This window comes from Halictus rubicundus, chromosome 8, assembly GCF_050948215.1.
Source record: "Halictus rubicundus isolate RS-2024b chromosome 8, iyHalRubi1_principal, whole genome shotgun sequence".
Classification (NCBI taxonomy): Eukaryota; Metazoa; Arthropoda; class Insecta; order Hymenoptera; family Halictidae; genus Halictus; species Halictus rubicundus.
The window spans coordinates 489,409-514,114 of record NC_135156.1 but is presented as its reverse complement, the minus strand read 5'-3'; the positions used below and the strand labels follow the sequence as shown (position 1 = coordinate 514,114).

At 36.1% G+C, this 24,706-nt stretch overlaps 1 protein-coding gene and 1 long non-coding RNA gene across 5 annotated transcripts in view; one reads left to right on the top strand and one right to left on the bottom strand.

The window, feature by feature from the left end:
- LOC143356654 (uncharacterized) overlaps positions 1–24,706 on the bottom strand; it is a 707,545-nt gene that overhangs the window by 602,303 nt on the left and 80,536 nt on the right. The gene's annotated exons all lie outside the window — the stretch shown is intronic.
- The window catches only part of Amph (amphiphysin), a 271,285-nt gene that overhangs the window by 236,798 nt on the left and 9,781 nt on the right, over positions 1–24,706 (top strand). The window lies entirely within an intron of this gene.

Genomic DNA, 24,706 nt, shown 5'->3' with positions numbered 1-24,706 from the left:
GACGATGGACAAACGATCTATGTCCGCGTGAACTATTTACAACAAATGATGACGGTATAGTTTTTTAAATATAAATCATTACAGGCTGAATTTGACTTTACTATAAATTGTAGACTTTTATAGTTTTTAATAGTTTTCGACTAGATTTAACACAAAAACAACGTCATTAAAATTGGATTGGGTTAGGTTTGGAATACATTTAGATTAGCTTTCGAGTTAGGATTCAGTTAGTTTTGGGTTAGGTTTTGGGTTAGATTTTGGGGTATACTTGTCGAAACGCCTCTTCCTCGCGGATTTTGATAAAATTAAAATATGTTGTGTAGGAGGGGCGTGAGGCGTGAGGTTTGCCTGTGGTAAGAATGCTGTGTGTATGAGTGTATGTGTGCGAGAGTGTGTTGCGTGATGGAACCATATCCGAGAAATATCTATGTAAGCTCTAAGCTCTATTAAATAATTACACTGTCCAACAAAATTAAACTTTTTTCAAATTTTGCAATACCTGTTGGGTGATTCTTATACACTTTGTCATCCTAAAACCGAATCTGAAAGTAGAATTGCTCCATCACGCAACGTTTTCGAAAAATTTTGGTTTTTGTAAAAATGCCCGATTTTGATACGAAACGACGTGTTACGCAAAAACTAAACACGCGAGAAAGTTCAAATTTGAGTCAAGAGATAGAGGGGACTCTCCTCTACATATTCATATAGTCAATTATATTTTTATGTACTTCCTAATAGTTGTAAATGGTTGTTAAAGTTTGAAAATGTGCCGACGCGGGTACTTTGTACGCTTTATTTTTGTATTTATGTGAAAAATCCTTTATCTAGCAGGAATTTACTATACAGGAATGCATTCTACAGACATTTCTGGTAAAGAAACCATTCACGAAAAGTATTTGGTTCCCTTAATGTACGAGAAGGATCAGAAAATGTTAATTGACAGCGTGTGCGCGACGCGTTCGCGCCAGACGGCCATTGCAGCCTTTTCGCGACTCGCCAGGGCCGTCGCTATGCGTAGTCGACGTTGGTACCACTCAAGTATGTCTTTGCTTACTATGCTTAATTAAATACATTTTTTTTTGTCTTTTTGGGTGCCAATCATTACAAAAGATTATAAAAATACGAGTTATATTCACATGTCATTGTGGAAATGCTTAATAAAGAAAATTGAATACAAAAACTTACCTATTTCTGATGTAAACAAATTAAAAATGTTTCCGCCTTGCTTGACGCTTGTTCCTGGTATCCCGATTTTCAATAATAAGTGTCCAGCAGTAATCAGCAAGCATCGCACATAAGTCTTTTCCTTTGTAACGTTTTTCCATAGTTGAAATATCTTGATGAAACCGTTCTCCATGTTCATCACTCACGTCACCGAGGTTTGCAGGAAAAAAGTCTAAATGCGAATGCAAGAAATGCATTTTTAACGACATGTTGCATCCTAGCTTTTCACAATTTTTCAGAAGTTTATTCACTATGGATACATAGTTTTCTGATTTTTGTTTCCCAAGGAAATTTTCGATTGTTTCCACAAATGAAGTCCATACTCGTTTTTCTAATTTATTTAATTTTTTATTAAAATTTGTGTCATTAATTAACTTTCTTATTTGGGGTCCGATAAATATGCCTTCTTTTATTTTGGCGTCAGAAATCGTCGGAAATTTAGTTTTTAAATATTCGAATGCAGGCCCAGTTTTGTCTATAGCTTTGACAAAATTTTTCATTATGCCTAATTTTATGTGTAACGGTGGCAAAATCACGTTCTCTGATTCAACAAGATATTCATGTTTTATATTTTTTGTTCCTGGAATTAATTTTTTTCGTTGTGGCCAATCATTCTTCTGGTAATGTTGATTTCTTGCTCTGCTATCCCACTCGCAAAGGAAGCAGCAATATTTTGTATATCCGGTTTGAAGGCCGAGTAATATTGCTATTACTTTTAAATCTGCACAAATTTTCCACTTATATTTGTTATATTTGATTTTACATAATAAAGTCTTCATAGATTCATAGCATTCTTTCATTGTTGTTGAATATGCAACGGGGATGGAAGGATATATGTTTCCTATATGCAGTAATACAACTTTTAAACTTGATTTCGATGAATCAATAAATAGCCGCCATTCGGTTGGAACATGTTCAAAACCTAATGTTCTTGAAAGTGAATTTATGTCACTACAAATGCATAGGTCATCGGACATACAAAAATATTGCTGCAATGTATGCTGCCGGGTTCTGAAGTAGGTGATTTTCGTTGTATTGTCCAATAAATTCCACTGTTGTAGTCGCGATCCTAAAAGTTCTGCCTGGTCTTTCGTTAAATTTAAATCTCTTACGAGATCATTGAGATCTGACTGCGTTATTAAATGTGGTTCTTTTGAATAAATTGCAGTATATTCTTCACCTTCTTTTTTTCTCCTTTTTCTTCTTTTTGTTTTTCTTCTTCTTCGGTAGAGTAAAATGCCTCAGGTATCATTGCAGGAGGTTTAGGCACAGGGAATTCTTCCGAATGCATAACTGGCCGAATAGCAGAAGATACATTCGGATACACCATTTTTTTCTTTCCTTTTGCGTTGAACCCACATGTTTTGGTTAAACAAAAATAACAATCTGTCACGTGATTTGTAGGCTCCGTCCATATCATTGGTATTGCGAAAGGCATTTGCTTTGTATCACGTCTCATCCACGCTAGAAGACCCGAGGCACAACGCTGGCAGGAAGTATGAGGAGCCCAATATTTATCCTGATCCCCAAGTTTACATTGAAAATAATTTTCATATGCAAATTTTAATGTAGGAGTTATATTTCTGCATTTTGATTTTACAACAAATTCACCACAAATATAACAGAAAGAGTCCGGCAGATTTGTACACCTTCGCGACATTGTATTATGTAAAATAATATCAATAAATAAATATATAAATATATATATAAAAATAAGTAAGTTACTAAAATACATATATTATATGTACAAAAACTAAAATACTATAAATAACTATAAAGTTTTTTATAACGTTTTATCGCGCAGAAATGCAGATTTAAAATGCTTAACACGACTGACTTCGAAAAATTTCAAACCGAAACTGAGCTCAGACATACGAAATTTTCTTACAAACTGCAGCCTACAGACTACAAAATAGTTACAATGAAAGGAAAGACAGCAATGCGGTGACTGGAGTATTTTATTTTCAGTAATTGTTGTCTTATCTTTCTAACTGTAATACCAATGGACATTCAAGATTCTTCCGATTAAATTAAGTCCAAACACTATGTAAATGGGACTATTTTTATCGATTTTATTGATCGAAGTACACAATTAATTAATTAATTAACTATATTAAATCGATAAAATGTCGCGAAAGTGTATAAATCAGCCGGACTGTTTTTGTTATATTCATGACGAAATTATTTTAAAATCAAAACAAGGAATGCAGTTCCAGCATTAATCTTTCATCAAGATATTTCAGCTATGGAAAAACGTTACAAAGGAAAAGACTTATGTGCGATGCTTGCTGATTACTGCTGGACACTTATTATTGAAAATCGGGATACCAGGAACAAGCGTCAAGCAAGGCGGAAACATTTTTAATTTGTTTACATCAGAAATAGGTAAGTTTTTGTATTCAATTTTCTTTATTAAGCATTTCCACAATGACATGTGAATATAACTCGTATTTTTATAATCTTTTGTAATGATTGGCACCCAAAAAGACAAAAAAAAATGTATTTAATTAAGCATAGTAAGCAAAGACATACTTGAGTGGTACCAACGTCGACTACGCATAGCGACGGCCCTGGCGAGTCGCGAAAAGGCTGCAATGGCCGTCTGGCGCGAACGCGTCGCGCACACGCTGTCAATTAACATTTTCTGATCCTTCTCGTACATTAAGGGAACCAAATACTTTTCGTGAATGGTTTCTTTACCAGAAATGTCTGTAGAATGCATTCCTGTATAGTAAATTCCTGCTAGATAAAGGATTTTTCACATAAATACAAAAATAGAGCGTACAAAGTACCCGCGTCGGCACATTTTCAAACTTTAACAACCATTTACAACTATTAGGAAGTACATAAAAATATAATTGACTATATGAATATGTAGAGGAGAGTCCCCTCTATCTCTTGACTCAAATTTGAACTTTCTCGCGTGTTTAGTTTTTGCGTAACACGTCGTTTCGTATCAAAATCGGGCATTTTTACAAAAACCAAAATTTTTCGAAAACGTTGCGTGATGGAGCAATTCTACTTTCAGATTCGGTTTTAGGATGACAAAGTGTATAAGAATCACCCAACAGGTATTGCAAAATTTTTTTCTTGTTGGACAGTGTTATTAATCCTTCCAAGACATTCCTCTGTTCCAGTTGTCAAGCTCATCATTCTCAACAACTGTTTCGTGCGGCTGGTATGCAACTGGCGGTCTCTTTTAGTTTTTCAGATATTCCAAAAAACTGTCAGTGTCACTATTGCGAATTCTGCCCATATCAATGACCGAATTTATTCTTTAGGGCCGAGGAGGGATTCCGCCTCTCCCTCTGCAAACCCATTCCGAAAAAAACTAGCACAAACTCACTCTGAAATTTAGTTTAATGAAAACAGAGATCAGCAACGTAACTTGAGTTTTGGTCATTTTCCGATATAAATTTAAATGAATTTCGGAGTGAGCTTGTGTTAGGTTTCCCAAGGAAGGAGTGCAGGGGGCGGAGCAGAAACCCTCCTCCGCCCCAAAGAACAAATACGGAATTTGCAATAGTAGCTCTGACAGTTTTTTGAGAATATGTATCTTTTAAACTAAAAGAAACCTCCAGTTACACATATCGGAAAAAGTTATGCAGAATGATGACCTTGACAACATATGTATTTCGATTTCATCAAAGTCCGTGAGGAAGAGGCACTACGACAAGTTTACATTTATTCGACAGATTCTTCATCATCATTTTTTTTTTAAGTTCACGCGGTATATGTATCTGTACAAAACGTTGACGAGTAGACTATGCTGACATACGAGCACCACGGACGTGGACGTATAGTGAAAATTCAATCGTAGTAGTAGCTACAGTTTTTCGCGAATACTTAATTAATTATATAATTGCAGAAACTAAGGCTGAGCGGCGGTTACATGTTTAAGAAAAAGTTGTTCTGAATTTCATCCTGGAAACATATTAAAAAATCATCTAAATCGGTGAGGTGTAACCTTTTATGCACAATTACCCATTTTTATCCAATACGTATCAAAATTTTGTTATAAAACAATTCTAACTATAAAATAAATCTTTTGTAAGATACCATCTTAAAGCTATGTGTGTAACTTTTATGCAGAACAATTTTTCAATTACGATACAAATTATGTACTGTAGATACTCTGTGTCTGTATATGAATAATTCATATGTCCTAAATTATTATTGAAAGCATGTAACTTCCAACACTTAACGTATACATATGTATTAATTTGTATTTACTTATACAGAGTGTTTTGTACTACGTACGATGTGCTCTAAGAAATGGACAGGGAACACAAAATCAATGGAAAAGGTTCATATTAACATATGTCATCTTTGAATTTGTTTCAAAGTTGTAGCCAGTTTTGTGTTTCAATAATCTGTGATGGTGTGTGTACGTAGAGGGGGCATTAACTTCACCTTGGTAACCGAGACAGTTTCAACTTTGTTAATATAATCCGGTAGATTTTTACGAGAAAATGCTAGAAATTCGTGTTTTTTAATGTTAGAAATTTATTGGTTTAAAAGTTACACGTATGTAAATTTAAGCGATTATAAACGTTTCTGACAGGCAATGGCGCCGCCATATTGGTATGTACTTTAAACATGCATAACTTTTGAACCAGTGAATTCCTAACATTAAAACTTGAATTTTTAACATTTTTTCGTCAAAATTTACAGGATAATATAAAAAAAGTTAAAAATTTCTGGGTTGTCAAGGTGAAGTTTAACAAAAAAGAAGCGTAAATCTAAAGAGATATTACTATATAATAGTATTATACTACCCTTTAACAATAATCACTGTAGTAAAGATATTTCAGCAAGCCGAATGTTTTTGGTCAGGTATTGTAGCTAAACTAATGTTAACTCAATTATTGCTTAAAAACACACAGTACTATTTTGTATACCCAGTTAGCCAAACCTGCTTCGAGCAATTTTTATCAGTGTTTGTAATCGTACTTTTCGAACAAAAGACGCTCATTGTGGTGCCAAGATCATGCCTGGAACAGAATGTGGTCTCTATTTGCTATGAATTTACCGACAAAATTTGTTGACAAATTTCGAGCGTAACACGGAAACAGATGAGTCGGAATTTGTCGATAAGTTTTGGTGGCGAATTCATAGCAAATTACTTACTGGGTATATATACATGTATGCAGTATAAGATAAAAGATAAGTAGATAATAACTTCAGATATACAGGGTGTTCGCGATAATTTGTACCAGCGTTTTTTTTTCGTAGAAGGTAAACATTAGAAAAAAACCGAAGAGGAGATAGTTGTGGCATATTTTACTAGCAATATGATAGCGTGTTTCAATTTTTTGTATTTTTAATATTTTTTTAGAAACAAAGGTGACCTTCATTTTTTTTAATGAAATGCTACATATTTGTTTGCGTCATATGAAAACGGACATTGAGACAAGTTCAACCATGCTGTATACTATGGTCTTCAGGGTCATACAAGGGTAGAAATAAAAGAATTAGATTTAACATTTCGTAGTATTGTATTTACTAGTATGTTGTAGTGATAAGACTACAAGTCCCGTCTCTACAAACTGCTAATCGCATATGCCACATCTGGTCGTGTGGCCACAGCCAAAAACATTAGTGTATCAATTAAGGACTGGTACGGGAACGTTGTTGCTCCTTCAGTTCTTATATCTGGCCCCTTTTTTAATTTTTGGCTTCAGTCTGCAGGAGTACTTGCACCTTTACAATTTTTCATTCCAAATTTTAATAGTAGATCTTTTACATATTTCCTTTGGCTAATGGTAATGGTTCCTTCATTTAAATCTTGATTAAATTCCATTCCCAAGAAATAGTGTAACGGACCTAGATCTTTCATTTTGAATTCGCTTGATAGGCCATCTTTGACTCTAACGAAAGTGTCGTGGTGATTAGTGGCCAGGATTAGATAATCGACGTATACAGCGACTATGAGTATAATATCGCTTTTCCTCAGTACATAGATACATTTGTCAGCATTCGATGGTTTTAAACCAAGTTTCCGCAGGCTCCAGTCAAGTTTTATGTACCACTGTCTTCCAGATTGCCTTAAACCATGTAGAGACTTGTTTAATAAACACACATGGTCTTTCTTACCTGGTTCAACGAAACCGTCTGCTTGTTCCATGTAAATCCTTTCATCGAGATCGCCATTTATGTGGGCCATAACTACGTCAAGCTGGTACATTTTAAGATTGTACTTAGCAGATATGGCTGTCAAAATTCTTATGGAACTGAGTCTGGCTACGGGCGCAAAAGTCTCGTTAAAATCTCTTCCTTCTTGTTGTGCATATCCTTTGGCTACGAGACGCGCCTTGCGTCGTTTGATGCTGCCGTCGCTTTTATATTTAGTTTTCAAGACCCAACGACATCCAATGACGTTCTTGTCTTGTGGTCTCTCGACTAGTTTCCATGCATCGCTCTGCATCAAGGCATCGAATTCTTCTTTCATGGCCAACTTCCATGCTTTGGCATCATCTCCAGTTAACGCTTCTTTTACTGTTGGGTCCACTGGTTGGCTCCATGCTAATGCTGCTTCTTGTAAAATAGTGGTTTCAGGTATCTCGTTGTATACCTTCCTTGGTCTTCCTCTATGCCCTGCACGAATCAACTTCGGCCTTCCTGGACCTCTTCTGGAACTGGTTGTCCGCTCGTTTTCTCCTAGATCAGCATTTGCTTCCGATTCAGGCTCACGTTCATCAGCATCTGCTTCGGATTCAGGTTTACGTTCATCAGCATCTGGTTTGGATTCAGGTTCAGGTCCATTTGAAGTACCGCGTTGTTCTACGTGCGTTTCAAGATTTATTTCAAAAGTTTGATTTTTTTATACAACCTTATCGAGCGTTCTGGATTCACTGAAGTCTTCCTGAAATATAACGTCCCGGCTTATGACGATTTTGTGTGCATCGGGGTTCCACAGTCGATACGCTTTGGACTCACTCGAATATCCGACAAAAACACATTGCGTTGACTTTGCCTGAAACTTATCCTTCCAAGGGGTTTTATCAAGGAACCATGACTTGCAGCCGAAAATTTTCATATGGCTCACGTTAGCTTTTACACGCTTGTACGTTTCAAACGGTGTTTTATGTAGCAAGCTCTTCGATGGACATCTATTTCTAATATATGCCGCAGTAGCAATTGCCTCAGCCCAAAAAGATTTTGGCAATTTTGATTGAAGTAGCATGCATCTTGCCATTTCCACCAAAGTTCTGTTCATGCGTTCCACTGTCCCATTTTGCTGCGGAGTGTACGCTACTGAACGTTCACGCTGGATCCCACTTCCCCTTAAAACTTCTGAAAAAATTGACCCACAGTATTCAAAACCATTATCAGTTCTAAGAGTTTTATTTTTTCTGTTCGTTGATCTCTCAGCCATGGCTTTGAAATCTAAAAATGCACTCTTGACCTCGTCTTTTGATTTTAAAAAATATACTTCGATCCACTTCGATTTTTCATCAATAAATGTTGCGAAGTAAGTTGCACCACCATTTGATTTGTTTCGCATGGGACCACATAAATCTGAGTACATCATAAACTCTGCTGTTAGATTTTACAGGGAAGCGTTTTGCTGTCTGCTTACCTTGTACACAGATGTCGCAAAATTTCATTTTATCACCAGCTTGAAAAGACAATCCTTGTACCATATCTTTTGATACTAACATCCTTAGATCTTTTTCATTTAAGTGTCCATAGCGTGAGTACCATTTGTCCAAGGTGTTATTTTTGGTACTCACCATGTTTACAAGCTCTTCATTTGTCTCGAGGAAGTAAAGGTCTCCTTTCTTTCGAGCTATTGCCACTAGTTGTGACTTATAATTTGTAATACAAGCTTCATCCCCTGTGAAATTGACTTTGTAAACGTTTTGCACGATTTTGGGAATTGACAATAAATTTGTCCTTAGATCAGGTACGTAAAGTGCATTATCCAGTCTTATCCTCTTCGTATGTCCATAATTGAGTACATTGATGTTGTCGCTTGACTCTCCTGCGTCTCGATGGCAACTGAACTCTCTCCGATCGGCAGTTGATTTTCTGAGGGCTATGGGAGGGGATGGAGCAATTTGTTTATGATTCCCTATTGAAATTTCATGGTGCTTTGTCCCAGGTACCAAACCCGCGGTTGTCCTCGACCGCCCATTGTAAGCACAAGAACGTACACCAGACAATCAATTTAACAATATCACGCTCATTGTGTGGGCACTTCCCGAATCTCGCGACTTTTCCTTAGCCTGGCGGCCCCGGATTAACCTTTCGGTCTCTCCGTGCACGCTGGTAAACCTTCATTCCGTGGGGACGTCTCCCCTATTTTTGAGGTTTATTGCGGCCTAAGGTAGACGCGTCGCGTCTACCTTTACACGCACTGGCTTGATATGCAACAGAACGCAATCGCTTTGTCACAACGCGCCCACGAGATTCGGGTGACCATCGTTCGATAGTTTTCCACAATGTACAATTTTCAGCTAATACCGGTCTGCTCCATCCTCCTTCCATATCCTTTACAATACACGTATTTCCATACAATGAAATATTATCGGAATTTGTTGATATCTAATTACCACTATATCTGCGTGACGGACACTGCACGATCTTAATTCTATCCGCAACAGATGTATATCGTGCCTTCTCCATTTATACTGATAGTTTTGTCTGTCGCCGAGCGGACATCTCCATGCCTAGAGATTCTAAAATCTGTAAACAGGCTACGATCGTGGCACATATGAGAGGTTGCACCGCTATCCAAACACCAAATATTTTTTAAAAACGCAGTACGACAATCCTGCTTCAGTGACAATGCACCCTCGCCACGGATCATGAAAGCTTCATCTGCTTGCGATGCAGACTGCTGTCGGTCAGAGTTTCTCTTCCAGCATTGCGAAGCTTTATGTCCAACTTTTGAGCAAAAGTTGCACTTGTACTTGGATTTATAATTAGTGTTCGACTGTCTGGTATCAATATTTTGGTGTGTAGGTTTTTCATACCTGGTAACTCTGCTATGCAGTTCAGACTTTCTATACGTCGTAAACGTAAGGAAACAAGTGAGACTGAAAGAAAAATTATTATAAAACTGCATAATCAGTGCAAATCATTGCGAGAAATAGCAAAAACGATTAATAGCCCACATAGCACTATACAAGGAATTATAGATCGATATTTTGAACGGAAAACCAATAAAAATAAAGCGAAATCTGGTCGCCCTCGAAAACTTAGTTCACGCGATGAACGTTTTATAGTGCGTGAAATAAAAGCAAATCTTAAAATTAGTGCCCCTAAGATCGCTGCTGAGCTTGCAAACAACGCTGGAGTAAGTGTATGTGCCAGCGCTATTCGTAATTGTTTACGAAATAATGAATACCACGGCCGAGTTGCTCGCAAGAAGTATTTCGTAAATGCCGCAAATAGAAAGAAGAGACTTGATTTCGCGAAAGATAATATTAATAAGCTTATCGAGTTTTGGCGAAGAGTCATATTTACTGACGAAAGTAAATTTAATGTTTTTGGCTCTGATGGCAAGTGTACGGTCTGGAGGAAGAAAAATACAGAGCTACAAAAAGAAAATCTATGTCCCACAGTAAAACACGTCGGAGGTTCGGTTAATGGTTTGGGGTTGTATGAGTGCTGCTCAAGTGGGGTCATTACACTTCATCGAGGGAATCATGGACCACAAAATATACCTAAACATATTAAAAACCCATATTGTAAGTAGTGCAGAAAAAATGGATATAAAAGACAACTTTATCGTCACTCAAGACAATGACCTCAAACATACAGCACGCAACACAGGAGAGTGGTTGTTTTATAACACACCACAATATTTGAAAACACTTCTGCAATCATCGGATATTAATGCGATCGAAAATTTATGGGATCTGCTTGATAAAAAAATCCGAACCCAGCATATTTCAAGTAAAGAACAATTAAAACTTTCTCCTCAAGAGGAATGGTGCAATATTACACACGAAATCACATCCAATTTACTGGATTCCATGCCAAGAAGACTGAACGCAATTATACAGTCGAAAGGCAATCCAACGAAACAGTAATTTAATTTATTTTCGCAAATTATAACACGTTTATTGCTACATTTGTTACGTGTACGAATACTTTTTGCGTGCTAATTTTGAGAGACTTCAGACTGTTTTTAATATATCTCATTAACGTTAACTTTTCGTTAATTTATTTATGTCACATTTTGTAGTTGAAACATATAATAACCGTAATTGTGTTTTTGTTTTATAAAGAAATGTACAATTACATAAAGAAATATATGGTTTTCTAAGACTATAAGAGGTGTGCGAATACTTTTTACACTCACGGTATGTAGCATTCCATTAAAAAAAATGAACGGAACCCTAGTAGAGTACGGTAAGCATGAATGTGGTCATCGTACGTTAAGTTATGCTTTTTGAAGAATAATTGCTTCGGAGGTCATTTGAAGGTCAACATATTATACATGAATGAATTTGTCATTAGCTATAATGTTACACTAATCAAAATACATCGTTCCATTTACAAAAACGACGACGACCTTGAAATATCGGGAAATGTGGCCTAGAGAAAAAAACTTCTCTGTTACAATAATTGCCCCACTGAACCAAACATTTTTTCGTATTACTAGAAACAACGGAGATATTTTCGGTGCCTCACCCTGTATACCAGTGTTTGTTCCTCATATAGTCCGTATAGTAATAGAGAAGATAATAGATATATTTATACATATAATATATAAAATTTATTACTTATACATGTAATATATATTTTACAATACATATACAATGTATAAAATTTATATTCATTAAATGGTTTAGCTTACTAATTAAAGTTGGCGGCATGGGCGCACTGATCTATTCAGTCAATTTTTGTGGCCACATGCAGAGTCGCCAGATCAGGGGTATTGACTCGAATTGATTTTCTGGCTACATGTAACTAATAGTAAGGAAACAAATCACATTGATTGCTAGGCTGAGATACCGTATACCGTATCCAGTTATAATATACATACATACATACATGCACAAAGTTTCATCGAAATCGGTTGACACATAAAAAAGCTGTAGGCATTGATCGATGTAAGAATCTTTCAATTTTGGTCTTACGATTAATCGTAACGTTACGATATAAATCGTAGTTTATCGCATATTTTGCCAATTTTAATGATTAGCTCCTAGCAACCTCAATCAATTTGATAAAACTTTGTGCACGTGTATGTATAGCTTACATAATTTAAATTTTCATTATAAGCACAGACAAAAAAGTTAAAAAGCGTGATCTTACTTTTTTCTTCGCAATTTCGACCAATGGTAATTTTTTCTTAATTCGTTTTTTTTTTATTAAACATCATCTAGTAAACTAATCTTTCTAACATCTCAATTTTTAAAAAGTTTTTAAAGGGTGTCTACTTAATTTTGACCCCGACTGTATGCACAGGGTATACAAAAAGTAATGGTCATCGGTCCTACAGGTGAATCTACACTTCTGGCTCGGTGGACATTTGTAAAAGAAACGTCGCAAAATTGTTTATAACAAAGAAAATTGTTGTGAAAGTTTTTTTTTACATCAACACTTTCTACATATCGAGAAGACAAAAAGTTTGAAAGGAACAATACATATGCCGCAAACAAATAGTTATTAAGATATAAGCTGTTACAGTTTTTGCAAAATTTGATTGTGTGGAGTTATACGTATAGACTAAAGCCTATTACATACCACTACAGTCCACCTGACCGGATCACTGTCATTCGTCGCTAGAACCGTACCAAGTCATCATCTCCCTATCCATTCAGATAACTTTGAAATTGCAAAATATTAAAGAAAACCTTATATCCATAGTTACACATAAGAATGCAAATCCTACATTATAGTATACTAATGTAATGTACACTTATAAGATTTATTAGATTTATTAGAAAAACGTGAAGAGTTTCGCTGCAATAACAGAGAATCTACATTCAATGTTCTTTTCTTGATCGTATCAATTTCGCACTGCCGTCCCACGTCGAAAGCCCGAGGCGAAAGCCCTCCAGGACCCCTCGATCCAGACTACTGTCGAGACAATAGCCGGGAGAGAAAGGTCCCACCCACTGCGCGCTGAAGTGCTCACCGTCCTCCCGACCATATAGGACACTCCTGCATGAGGAGCTCTCATCCTCCGGTCAGTGTAGAGGAGCGGTTTGAACTGGGCGCGCCCGGAGTAGATGTTAGGGAAGCTCCCGCCAGGAGCATGGCGTTACGCTGTTTGCGAGCCGGATTCAGGTTAACACATTCAGCGCCGACCCCGCGAAAACGCGGGATTCTGAGTCTGTCGCTTGATCGCCGGCCCCGCGAAAACGCGGGTTTCTGAGTCTATCGCTTGAGCACCGGCCCAAGGATAATGCGGATTTTCTTTTGCTTTAAATGGCGAATACGTTGCCGGCGTTCAGGCTTTAAATGTTTCTTATGCCGCCGGCGCTCAAAGTGTTAAGTTTAGTCGTGCATGCAATAGAAACGTTGATTACTTTAACCCCATCACATACAAATATAACGCAATTTGATGCGTCCGAAAAATACTATTTAATTCGGCTCAACTGAACACTTATGTGCAAGCTTAGAAACAGAACATTTCATTTTGAAGTTTGCAGTGCTATATAACATTTAATCAGGTTGATATACAGGGTGAATTCGATAAAGCAGGACACCTAAATATCTCCTTTACTTTTCGTTGTACAAAAAAACTTCGTAGGACAAAGTTACACTGTTTGAAGGGCCACATATAACGGTGTAAGGGAAAAAAATTCAAGGTCATTTTTATGAGATTTCAAGGTTATCGATGTTTTTTTAAATGGCATGATATATTTTCGTTAACGTAATGTTGTAGCTGACAAAATAACGAATTCATGCATGTAACACAATATGACCTTCAAATGACCTTCAACCCAGAAAAATGGTATAAATAAAATTCAACATGTAAGATTCATTTGATGTATTTCTGTTACGCCAAATGTTCAAAAATACATCCCTTCAGCTGCTATACATTCATTCAGCCGTGAAGTTACAGAACGTAGTGCTGTGTAATTCATTTCTGAGGAAATCGACGCACAAGCCTGGACGATTCTTTCTTTCATGTCGTCTATAGTCGTTGGTGGTTCACTATAAACATCGTCTTTTAGTTTTCCCCATAGATAAAAATCAAGGGGTGTAAGGTCTGGTGAGCGAGCTGACCATAATACGGGTCCGTTACGTCCAATCCAACGATTTGGAAACTTGTTATTTAAAAATTGTGTTACGACACGGGAAGAATGGGCCGGACATCCGTCATGTTGATACGACATATTTTCATGAATGTTCAAGGGTGTATTTTCCAGGAGAATTGGTAACGATTCTCGTAAAAATGCAATGTATTTTTCTGCATTTAATGTTCCGGTAATAAAGTGAGGTCCAATTATTTGGTTATCTAAAATTCCGCACCAAACATTGACGGACCATGGTCTTTGTTTGTCGACTGTCCGTAACCACCGCGGATTTTCAGATGACCAATAATGCAGGTTTTTTAAATTTATTTGCCCGTGATTTGTAAACGAAGCTTCATCGGTAAATAATACTTGATTAAAAAATGCTCTATCGTTTATCAATTGTCTCAATCCCCACCGGCAAAAGTTTACACGATTTACAAAGTCTCTACCATGAAGTTCTTCATGAATTGATAGGTGAAATGGGTGAAATTTGTGTTCCTGGAGTATTTGCACTAGACATTTTTTACTAATGCCACTTCCTCGTGCGATTTGGCTCGTACTAGCATGAGGGTTTGTATTCACTGCTGCCAGAACATTAATTGTGTTTGCTTCATTCCTTACAGTCCTCACCTTTGTACGTTTTTTATTTTCGACACTACCAGTTTCACAGAATTTATTTATCAAATTGGAGTAAACGGAAACTGATGGACAATTACGTTTAGGAAATCGGTCCTTGTACAACTGCACGGCTTCTCTTAAACACTGTCGACTTTCTCCATAAATGAAAATCATATCAATCTTATCTTCCTTCGAGTAACGCATTGTGAAACGTTCATCGATAAACTGATCGAGAAATCTTAGAAACTGTAGAAATCTGATAGCAAGAAGGTCTTCTGAGTAATTAGTAGTGGATAAACACGATTCTGTACGAACGTATAGGTGAAGGTATATCATAATTGTCCTCCTGTCAACACCGAATCTGTTATTATGTTATGTATTGCGATACATTTGAATGTATAGCAGCTCAAGGGGTGTATTTTTGAACATTTGGCGTAACAGAAATACATCAAATGAATCTTACACGTTGAATTTTATTTATACCATTTTTCTGGGTTGAAGGTCATTTGAAGGTCATATTGTGTTACATGCATGAATTCGTTATTTTGTCAGCTACAACATTACGTTAACGAAAATATATCATTCCATTAAAAAAAAAAACATCGATAACCTTGAAATCTCATAAAAATGACCTTGAAATTTTTTTTCCCTTATAACGTTATATGTGGCCCTTCAAACAGTGTAACTTTGTCCTACAAAGTTTTTTTGTACAACGAAAAGTAACGGAGATATTTAGGTGTCCTGCTTTATCGAATTCACCCTGTATAATGATAACGGACAATAATTAAGTAATATTATACAATAATAAATCAGTAGTTCTGTAATGTATGAAACATTTCAAAATATTTTGGAATATGTAGAGGAACTACAGTGAATTCTTGTCATAAATCAGTTGCACGGTTCTGGCGACTGACAATTAGACGAAATCTGAGGTTCTCGCCGAACGTTGCATTTGACATACACAGTACACGCTGGAAACCCAAGAGTCACTATCCGTCTCTAAGTCATAAACCTATGACTATGACGGATAGTGACAAGAAGGCTGAGAAAATGTCTTTCTTCGAGACAATGTTGCACGTAGAAACGGACAGCGAAGCTCGAGAGCGGGGTATACCCCGTGGTGGTGTGGGTAGTTACAATGACTCTCAACCGCGAAGCTGGCAGTGACTTGCAACGAGAATTCACTGTAGACATTTTATATACTGCCAAGTTGTAATTGTTTATTAAGTTCTCCTACGTCGCACAGTGGGGTATTTGCCCCGGAAATGCGGTCAAAGCCATTTCAATATTCTCTCAACATTTAAACTGCTATAACTTTGGCAAAATTTATCCAAATTTGATGAAAAAGCAACCATTTTAAAGCTTGAGATTTCTACTTTCTGCGATATATACCGCTTTTACTAAAATAGGTGTTTTGAGTGCAAAATCTGTCCTTACAGAGTACCGCGGATTATAATAAATATTTTTACGTTATTCGTCTATTTTATGTACACTATCGAAGATATTTAATATTAGTGGTGAAGAATACATATGTGAAGTACGTGCCATTTAATAGGAAACCCTGTATTTCTATTCATTTTCATCCGAACATGCGTCACAAAGTTCTTCGCCTGAGAATACTTCCTCCTCATTTGATGTTGTTCTTTCTTCTCCTTCCTCTTTTTCCTCATTATCATCAGCATCTTCTTCTTCTTCTAATGCTTATTCTTATACAATTGATGTCGGCTCAGAAGGTAGAAGCAATTGCAATGTCTCGCTTAAAAAGGAGTTAGATTTTTTCTTCATAGTCGATCGTATACTAGATATCAGAGGATCGGAAGTAATTAAAAGTCTGTTGAGTACGTCTATATTACACGCTTTTCTAGAACATTTTCGTGTACGATCTTCTCTATAACGACGAAAGTGTTTGTTTCTTGTCTCGGCTGTTTCTTCTAACAGCCTCCCAATGGATAAACTAGCATTTTTAATAATTAATGGTCCGTGGATTAGTAACTTGTGCATGGTGGGTGACATCGAGTACCAGGAGTATAGTTTAATATATAGCTTTGCAGTGTCCATAGTAAAAGTTTCAAATTTATTTAAATCTATTTGGTAACCGCTTGAGATTGTTTCTAATATGACTCTAAATCTATATATGTATTAGTTCTATACCAATCCCAGTAGTGGTAGATGATATTTGATGGTTTTTGGTATATCAACAGTAATTCCTATTTGAGTTTTAAATTCCCTTGTATGACATTCTTTCTTTCCGCGACTGAACATTTTTCATCTTTTGGTCGTATTTTCCGAATGTATAATTTATAAGATAAATGTAGTAAATTTTCAAATATTTTTATTCTAGCATGTAGAATCGACAAACCAAACTTTAATACAGCTACATTAATTTCAATTATACTACTCAATTATGCTACTTAATTTGTGAACAAAAACGTGTGCTTAACAGTTATAGGTCTATTTCCATAAATTTCTGTTTCTCTTAACAGTATAACACTAACCGGAGATCTGTGTGGTCTACTAACTCTTGCAGATTTACTTCTGCAAAAGTGTCACTTACAATGAATGCTTCTTGAACAGAAAGATTAGTTCTTAGCCTTCTGTAAAAAGTAGTTTAATATAAAAAAGAAAATAGATCTTAAAAAAATATAAATTGCGGCGCGCAAAAACAATAGACAACATGCGTGACAACCGGGTTGTTAATTCCCGCGTTCGCCGATAGCTACGATTGCGTACACATAGTGTGCGTCTCCACTTGAGAGTAAAATCAAACAAATTTTCAATTCTTTAAATTTTATTATAAATTTTTTAAAAAATCTTTTTCTATAGTAAAATCCTCTAAAATGCCGCTAAATTTATTCTTTTCTAAATTTATTCTGTCACTATAGTGCGGGTCACGTAAAAATACGTATTTAGTAGATTTGTGCTAGAGAGCGGGTATCGTATAAATACGATGGGCATTGTATGTATGATGTTTGTGTTGCTAAGCAACGCTTTGCACTGTTTCTTCCCAGATGGTTTGTTTGTCGAGCTGCACGCGTAAGTCCGCGGCGAAGTATACCCACATGCCAAGTGTTAATTTAATCTATATAATAATTTTCAATTAAAATTTTTTTACAAAATAAAATTTACTATATTTAATTTTAATCCCATTAAAATTTTCATTCTGAATTAAATTACTAAAGCATTTTATTTAATACATTTTAACCCTATACAAATTTATTGCGAAATTATTTTAATTTCGATCAAACCGCTCTTTATTCGTCAGTATTCGGTAATTGTCCCGTTACCTTTATATCCTTGCTCTACCGAATTTCATATCCTCACCATTGATTATAATACGCGGTACTCTTTAAGGACAGATTTTGTACTCAAAACACCTATTTTAGTAAAAACGGTATGTAGCACAAAAAGTAGAAATCTCAAGCTGTAAAATGGTTGCTTCTTCATCAAATTTGGATAAATTTTAGCAAAGTTATAGCAGTTTAAATATTGAGCGAATATTGAAATAGCTTTGATCACAGCCTCATACCTTTCGGCAGGAATGCGGCTGTAAGACGTCCGATTGGGTCATCCCACACGAACTTTGGGTTCTAGCCGAATTATTAGCTGAAGTGTGTGACGTCAAAGCATAACTATTGGATGCAAGCGGGCACCCCGCTTGCCTTTGTGCCGTCTTGAGTGACTGCCCTAGCAGCACAAAAATATTGGATAAATGAGCCGTTTATTTTGAAAGTGGCCTAAGTACACTTATACTTAAATTAAGATATTTAAGGGTTTGTGTTTCAATAAAATTAAAAATATAGGTATAGGATACCAATGTGTTATACTGCTTAAGTGTATCTAATAGAGTTAAATTTACAGTTCCTATTAAAATAATAGCAATTATTAATTGAATATAGCAATTATTAATTGTTTTCTTACCAAAAATGGAGTTAAGCCACTTTCAAAGTTAACAACCGTATTCGTTATAAAATTTGAAAGAGCCCAAGTCCATTCGATATAATTTAAAATGCTTCAAATTGAAAAAGCAATACTTAATTTACTTTATATATCTTTGCAACACTTCAAAAATACAATTTATGCAATTCAGGACATTTTCTAACTACATAAATTACATAACAATTTTCTCATGCTCATCTACATTTTGTGTAGACGGGAGGGATTTGAAGAAGACATGGTGTTCCGGTGGTATGTATCGTAGTAAGCCCATCATGTCCTTGTATTTCGCAGTTGCAATTCGTCTTATATTTTTATAAAGTGGTGACAATACAATATTGTCGAACTTTCTTGGTCTACCCTGACGTGGTAATAAATTCAGGACTTTAAATTTTGCATTCTCATCCATTGATATCTTATGGAAAATTTTATATGGTTCATCTCTAAAAAAACGCATCCAGCATATTTTTAACCAATTTATTGTTTCTACGTTAGAATTCTTTACCCTTTTAAAAATTGCGTCCTCCAAAAATTTTATTGATATGAAATCCTCTTATTTCATTTCATTTAAAATAAAGTTATTACCTTTCCGGTACTTTTTGTCCGAGGGGCATTATCAATAATGTAGGAGGCAGATGTGTGTGCGTGTGTGTGTGTGTGCGTGTGTGCGTGCGCGCATACGAGAGCGTTGACGGCGTTGCGAGCGTTGTGAAGAACAAGCGGTAGCGACCGCGAGAACGAGCGGCAACTTTAGACTATTTACGGTGACAACCAAATTGTTTATCAAAATCTAGAATGTTCGATGGAGACCGATATAAAAGGACGCGTCCGTGCCGCGGGAGCGATTTGCAAAAGAATCATTGTTACGATACGATCCGTTTAACGATTTTGTATTTTTCTCGACGTGCGAAGTATTTACGTGATTCTCTGTGATTGACATCGTGCATATTTCTAATAAAAAGTGGTTATTTAAACATACTCCTCTTACAATAATGGATTGGACCTAGGCCACTTTCAAAGTGATGGTTTTAATGATTGAACTAACTGCAGAAACGTATGTGTCCAAAATTATTGTATATACTCTAAATATACTTAACCGCAAATGTTGTTTATGACAGCTAACTTGAAGTTGTACACGTAATTACGGGCAACAAAAAATAATTGACAAATGAACTTAGGCCACTTTCAAAATAAACGGCTCAAATATCTTTTTCAAATATTGAAAAAATTTTTTTTAAGGCACACTTTTTCATATGATAAAAATATTGGATCTAAATATTGTACATATGTACAAGAAATGTAAATTGAATATTTAGAAAATATAAGTTAAATAATATATATATATATATATATATATATATATATATATATATATATATATATACAGGGTGAGTCACCTAACGTTTGCACCTCAAATATCTTTGTTGTTTCTAAAGATACGTAAAATGTGGTAAGGACAAAGTTGAATGGTACAATGGGGCTGACACGATGCCATAAAAAAATTTTGTTTTTATGTCATTTTTTTTAGAGACATGTAGGTCATCTTGACTTTTTTTAAATGGAACCACCCTTTTTTAAACAGCTACAATGATAGTCCCTTTCATTAGGAATGCAGTGACTATATTATTACAAGGTTATTTAAGGTCAAGGACAGAAAAAACGTATGAAACTAAAATATGGAAGCAGAATACCTGTATTTTATAAATGTATAATTGGGCCATGATTAGTGATTGTTGCTTCGTCCGTAAACAAGACATTAGAAAAAAATGAATGATTTAGAAGGAATCCCCATTGACAAAAGTTAATTCTATTTTGAAAATCATTCCCGTGCAATTCTTGATGGAGGGATATGTGGAACGGATGAAATTTATGTCGGGCCAGAATTCGTATTACGCTACTTTGACTTATGCCTGCTTTCCGGGAAATTTTTCTCGTACTCACGCGAGGATCGACAGCTATAGCTCCTAAAATATTAATTTCATTGTCTTCATTAGTCGTGGGATTCTTCCGTTTGTGCTGTCTTGCATTAACACTTCCAGTACTTCGAAACAACCTGTACGTATTAATGAAAGTCTGTCTAGAAGGAGTGTTTCGCTCGGGGTACCTTCCTTCATAAAGTAGGTAATCGGGCCTGCACTGCATTTTGTCTACATTCACAGTAAATCGTGAGCATATCACACTTTTCAGTCATTGAATAAGACGTAATCGCATTTGGAAACATACTGATAGTAAATAAGAATGCTGAATAACAATAACATTGAAGGACCTTAGTATGTTTACTTTAACTACGACCATACTATGTTTACTGTTTACTACAAGTCTCAACCGCGATAAACGTATTCTGCTTTCATATTCTAAATCTTATACGTTTTCTCTGTCTGTGACCTTGAATGACCTTCGAATAATTATTGTCACTGAATTCCTAATGAAAAGCACTATCATTGTAGGTGTTTAACCCTTTCCTTACGGCAGCCTGCTTCGCTGGAGTGACGCCACTGAACGGGTCACCGTGCCGCGAAGTGTACACTTTGCATGTCAGTATATTTCGATGTTCCGACTTATGTCTCTCAACGCTACTTTGTGATTGTCTTGTATGTACACTTTGTGCCGATTATAGTTGGCACCTGTACACACAGGTTGTCTCGCGAACGCCGACAATAGTCGGCACCCGTAACGAAAGGGTTAAAAAAGGGTGGTTCCATTTAAAAAAGTGAAGGTCACCTTGATATCTCTAAAAAAATGACATAAAAACAAAATTTTTTTTGGCATCGTGTCAGCCCCATTGTACCATTCAACTTTGTCCTCACCATATTTTACGTATCTTTAGAAACAACAAAGATATTTGAGGTGCAAATGTTAGGTGACTCACCCTGTATATACAGGGTGGTTGGTAACTGATGGTACAAGCGGAAAGGGGGTGATTCTACGCGAAAAAAGAAGTCGAAAATATAGAATAAAATGTTTTTTGCATCCGAAGCTTCGTTTTCGAGAACATTGAGTTTGAAAATGCAGCCAATGCGCGTGTTATTCGATAGGAATTGTCTGCTGCGTCTGATCATGACCTACCAATTCTACTTCCTGCGCATACTAAAGCACGCGAACCCGACGGATCTTTAAATTCGATTTTCTCGAAAACAAAACCGCAAACGAAAAATTTTTATTCTATATTTTTGACTTCTTTTTTCGCGTAGAATCACCCCCTTTCCGCTTGTACCACCAGTTACCAACCACCATGTATATAAGTTAAATATTCAACAAAAATTAGAAACCATCCATATACATATATACTTTTCTATGCATTGCTTGAGGGAATATTCCACTTTTTCTTCGAACGGACCTTACTATTACAATTGAGAAATTTGTATGCAGTTGACAGAATTCGAACTCAGTACTTACGATTTTCTTGATGATGTGCATCCTCGCTAAGCCATGCGAACCTGCATTGCTACGTTCATTACTTTTTATTCTAGTAAAGACTCAAATCATATCAAATGATCTAATTAGAAGAGATAAACTACTATTAAAAAAATTTTTAGGTAAAAGTCAAATTACATTTTTTTAATGAAGCATATTATTAGTGTAAAGAAAGTAATCTCTGCGTGCATGCATGGAGAGGGATGCCGAAGCAACCCGAGCGTTGCCGAACCGAGCCGACGTAGTCGGTACGCGAGTCGTAATACTTTAGTCTGTAGTCGTCGTAGTTAGTCGTGCGTAGTATCCTCACGCTTCAGAAAAGAATAGAACCTTTATATCTTGTATACATTAACATAAAAGTACCACTGTTAATAACCATAATAACTACTTATAGAATATACATTGTTAACATAAAACAAGGTATAAGCAAGTGTATTTTCCTCTCCACTTCCGCGCGGTAAAGTCTTTTCCTCGCAACAATTAGTATATTAACGATAAAGAGATATAAATATTTTCTTAAGTACTTCAATCGTATGTAAGCAATAGAAACACATACAATACATTTGCTAAATAAACAAAAACATTTTATTGTGAAAAACATAATATAATATATACATATAATGTTTTGTAACGTAAAGGATTGCGGTGGTTGCGGAATGACAGGAGTCGGAATATCTGGAGACATAGGATATATTTTTCCAAGCTCGTTAGTACAAAGGATGAGGTGATAGGTTTTGTTATAAAATAGATTCTTTCAAGAGAGTGAGAGACAAAGCTAGCAACGATTAATTTAGGAAAAGTTTTTATATAATACGCGATACCACCATCGGGCGCGTCCGGTTTATTTCAACCGTACTCTCCCTCTGGGAATACGACGACGACGCGGTTTCGCCTGTTTTCTCATGTCCGATCGGCGGCCGGCCTTCATGGCTGTCCTCTCCGAAACGTACAGAGGAACCAGGCGTCCCTACTCTCAGGCGGCCAGGAAGCTACCCTGTTCTTTCCTCTCGGCGGGCGGCCCGCCTTCATGGCCGTCCTCTCCCATGGATCCAGAGAGGCGTCCAGGTGCAACCCCTGTCCTCTCCTGGGCTGCTGGGCGTCCGATAGCATTGCTTCGTACTCTCCCATCCTGTGGGCGGCCGTGGTCTTACTCGTCCTCTCCCACAGGTGCAGCTCTGCTGCTGGGCGTTCGATAGCATTGCTTCGTACTCTCCCATCCTGTAGGCGGCCGTGGTCTTACCTCGTCCTCTCCTACAGGTGCAGCAAGAGTGCTTGCTCCGCGGTAATCTACCGATATTTATATGGACTCGTTGCTATCTTTATCAATAACGCGTTACTAGGGGTCTAGAAGGTTCCAGATCCCGCGGTTCCCTTGAACCGCCGGCCGCGCTGCCTCGGCGCAATTCTTCTGTTACATCGGGGGGGGGGGGGTGACGAGGGGTCTTGACGCTTTATTGTTTCCTCGTCGCGTTACAGTTTTAAATAATTATTTAAAAGTTGTTTTATTCTTGATTCAGGATTAAAAAAAAAATATTTGTTTCATAATGTAAAATAAATACAATCTATATATTAAGAAAAAATATTCTATTTCTAAAGTGAAATAAATATTCATTTTATAAATATTGTATGTATGTATATTTGAATATTAAAAACAGATTGAATCTCATTTTAATATCATGTGAATGTGTATACAATATTTTACGCTACTAGGGATACTTGTCAGGCAGGGACAGCACACAATATAATTTTCGTTTTTCTGTACTGCGCAAGTTTCAAAGTCTGGACGATGTTTCTCTGTCCGTAGGAAAGTTTAATGTTACATTATTATGTAGTTTTAAGATTCAGAAGAGATAAGTATAACTTAGTTTTTTAGGGGAAAAACGCCGAAAAATGTGACTTTTATTTTTTTTTTCAACTATGACGTACCAAACTCAGCAATTTGAAAAAAAAAAAATTGAATATAATACTTACAACAATATCTCATTGCTAAATTAAATCTGTAGTAGTGTCTCTTCAATTTTTATATGAAGAAAAGAAAGAAAATAAAGAAATATATAGAAATATATATATAGAATATATATAATAATAATAATAAATATATATATATATATATAATATAGAAATATATATATATATATATATATTTTCTTTATATTTATAAAGAAAATTTAATACAAAAACTTACCTATTTCTGATGTTATTAAGCATTTCCGCAATGAAATGTGAATATAACTCGTATTTTTATAATCTTTTGTAATGATTGGCACCCAAAAAGACAAAAAAATGTATGTAATTAAGCATAGTAAGCA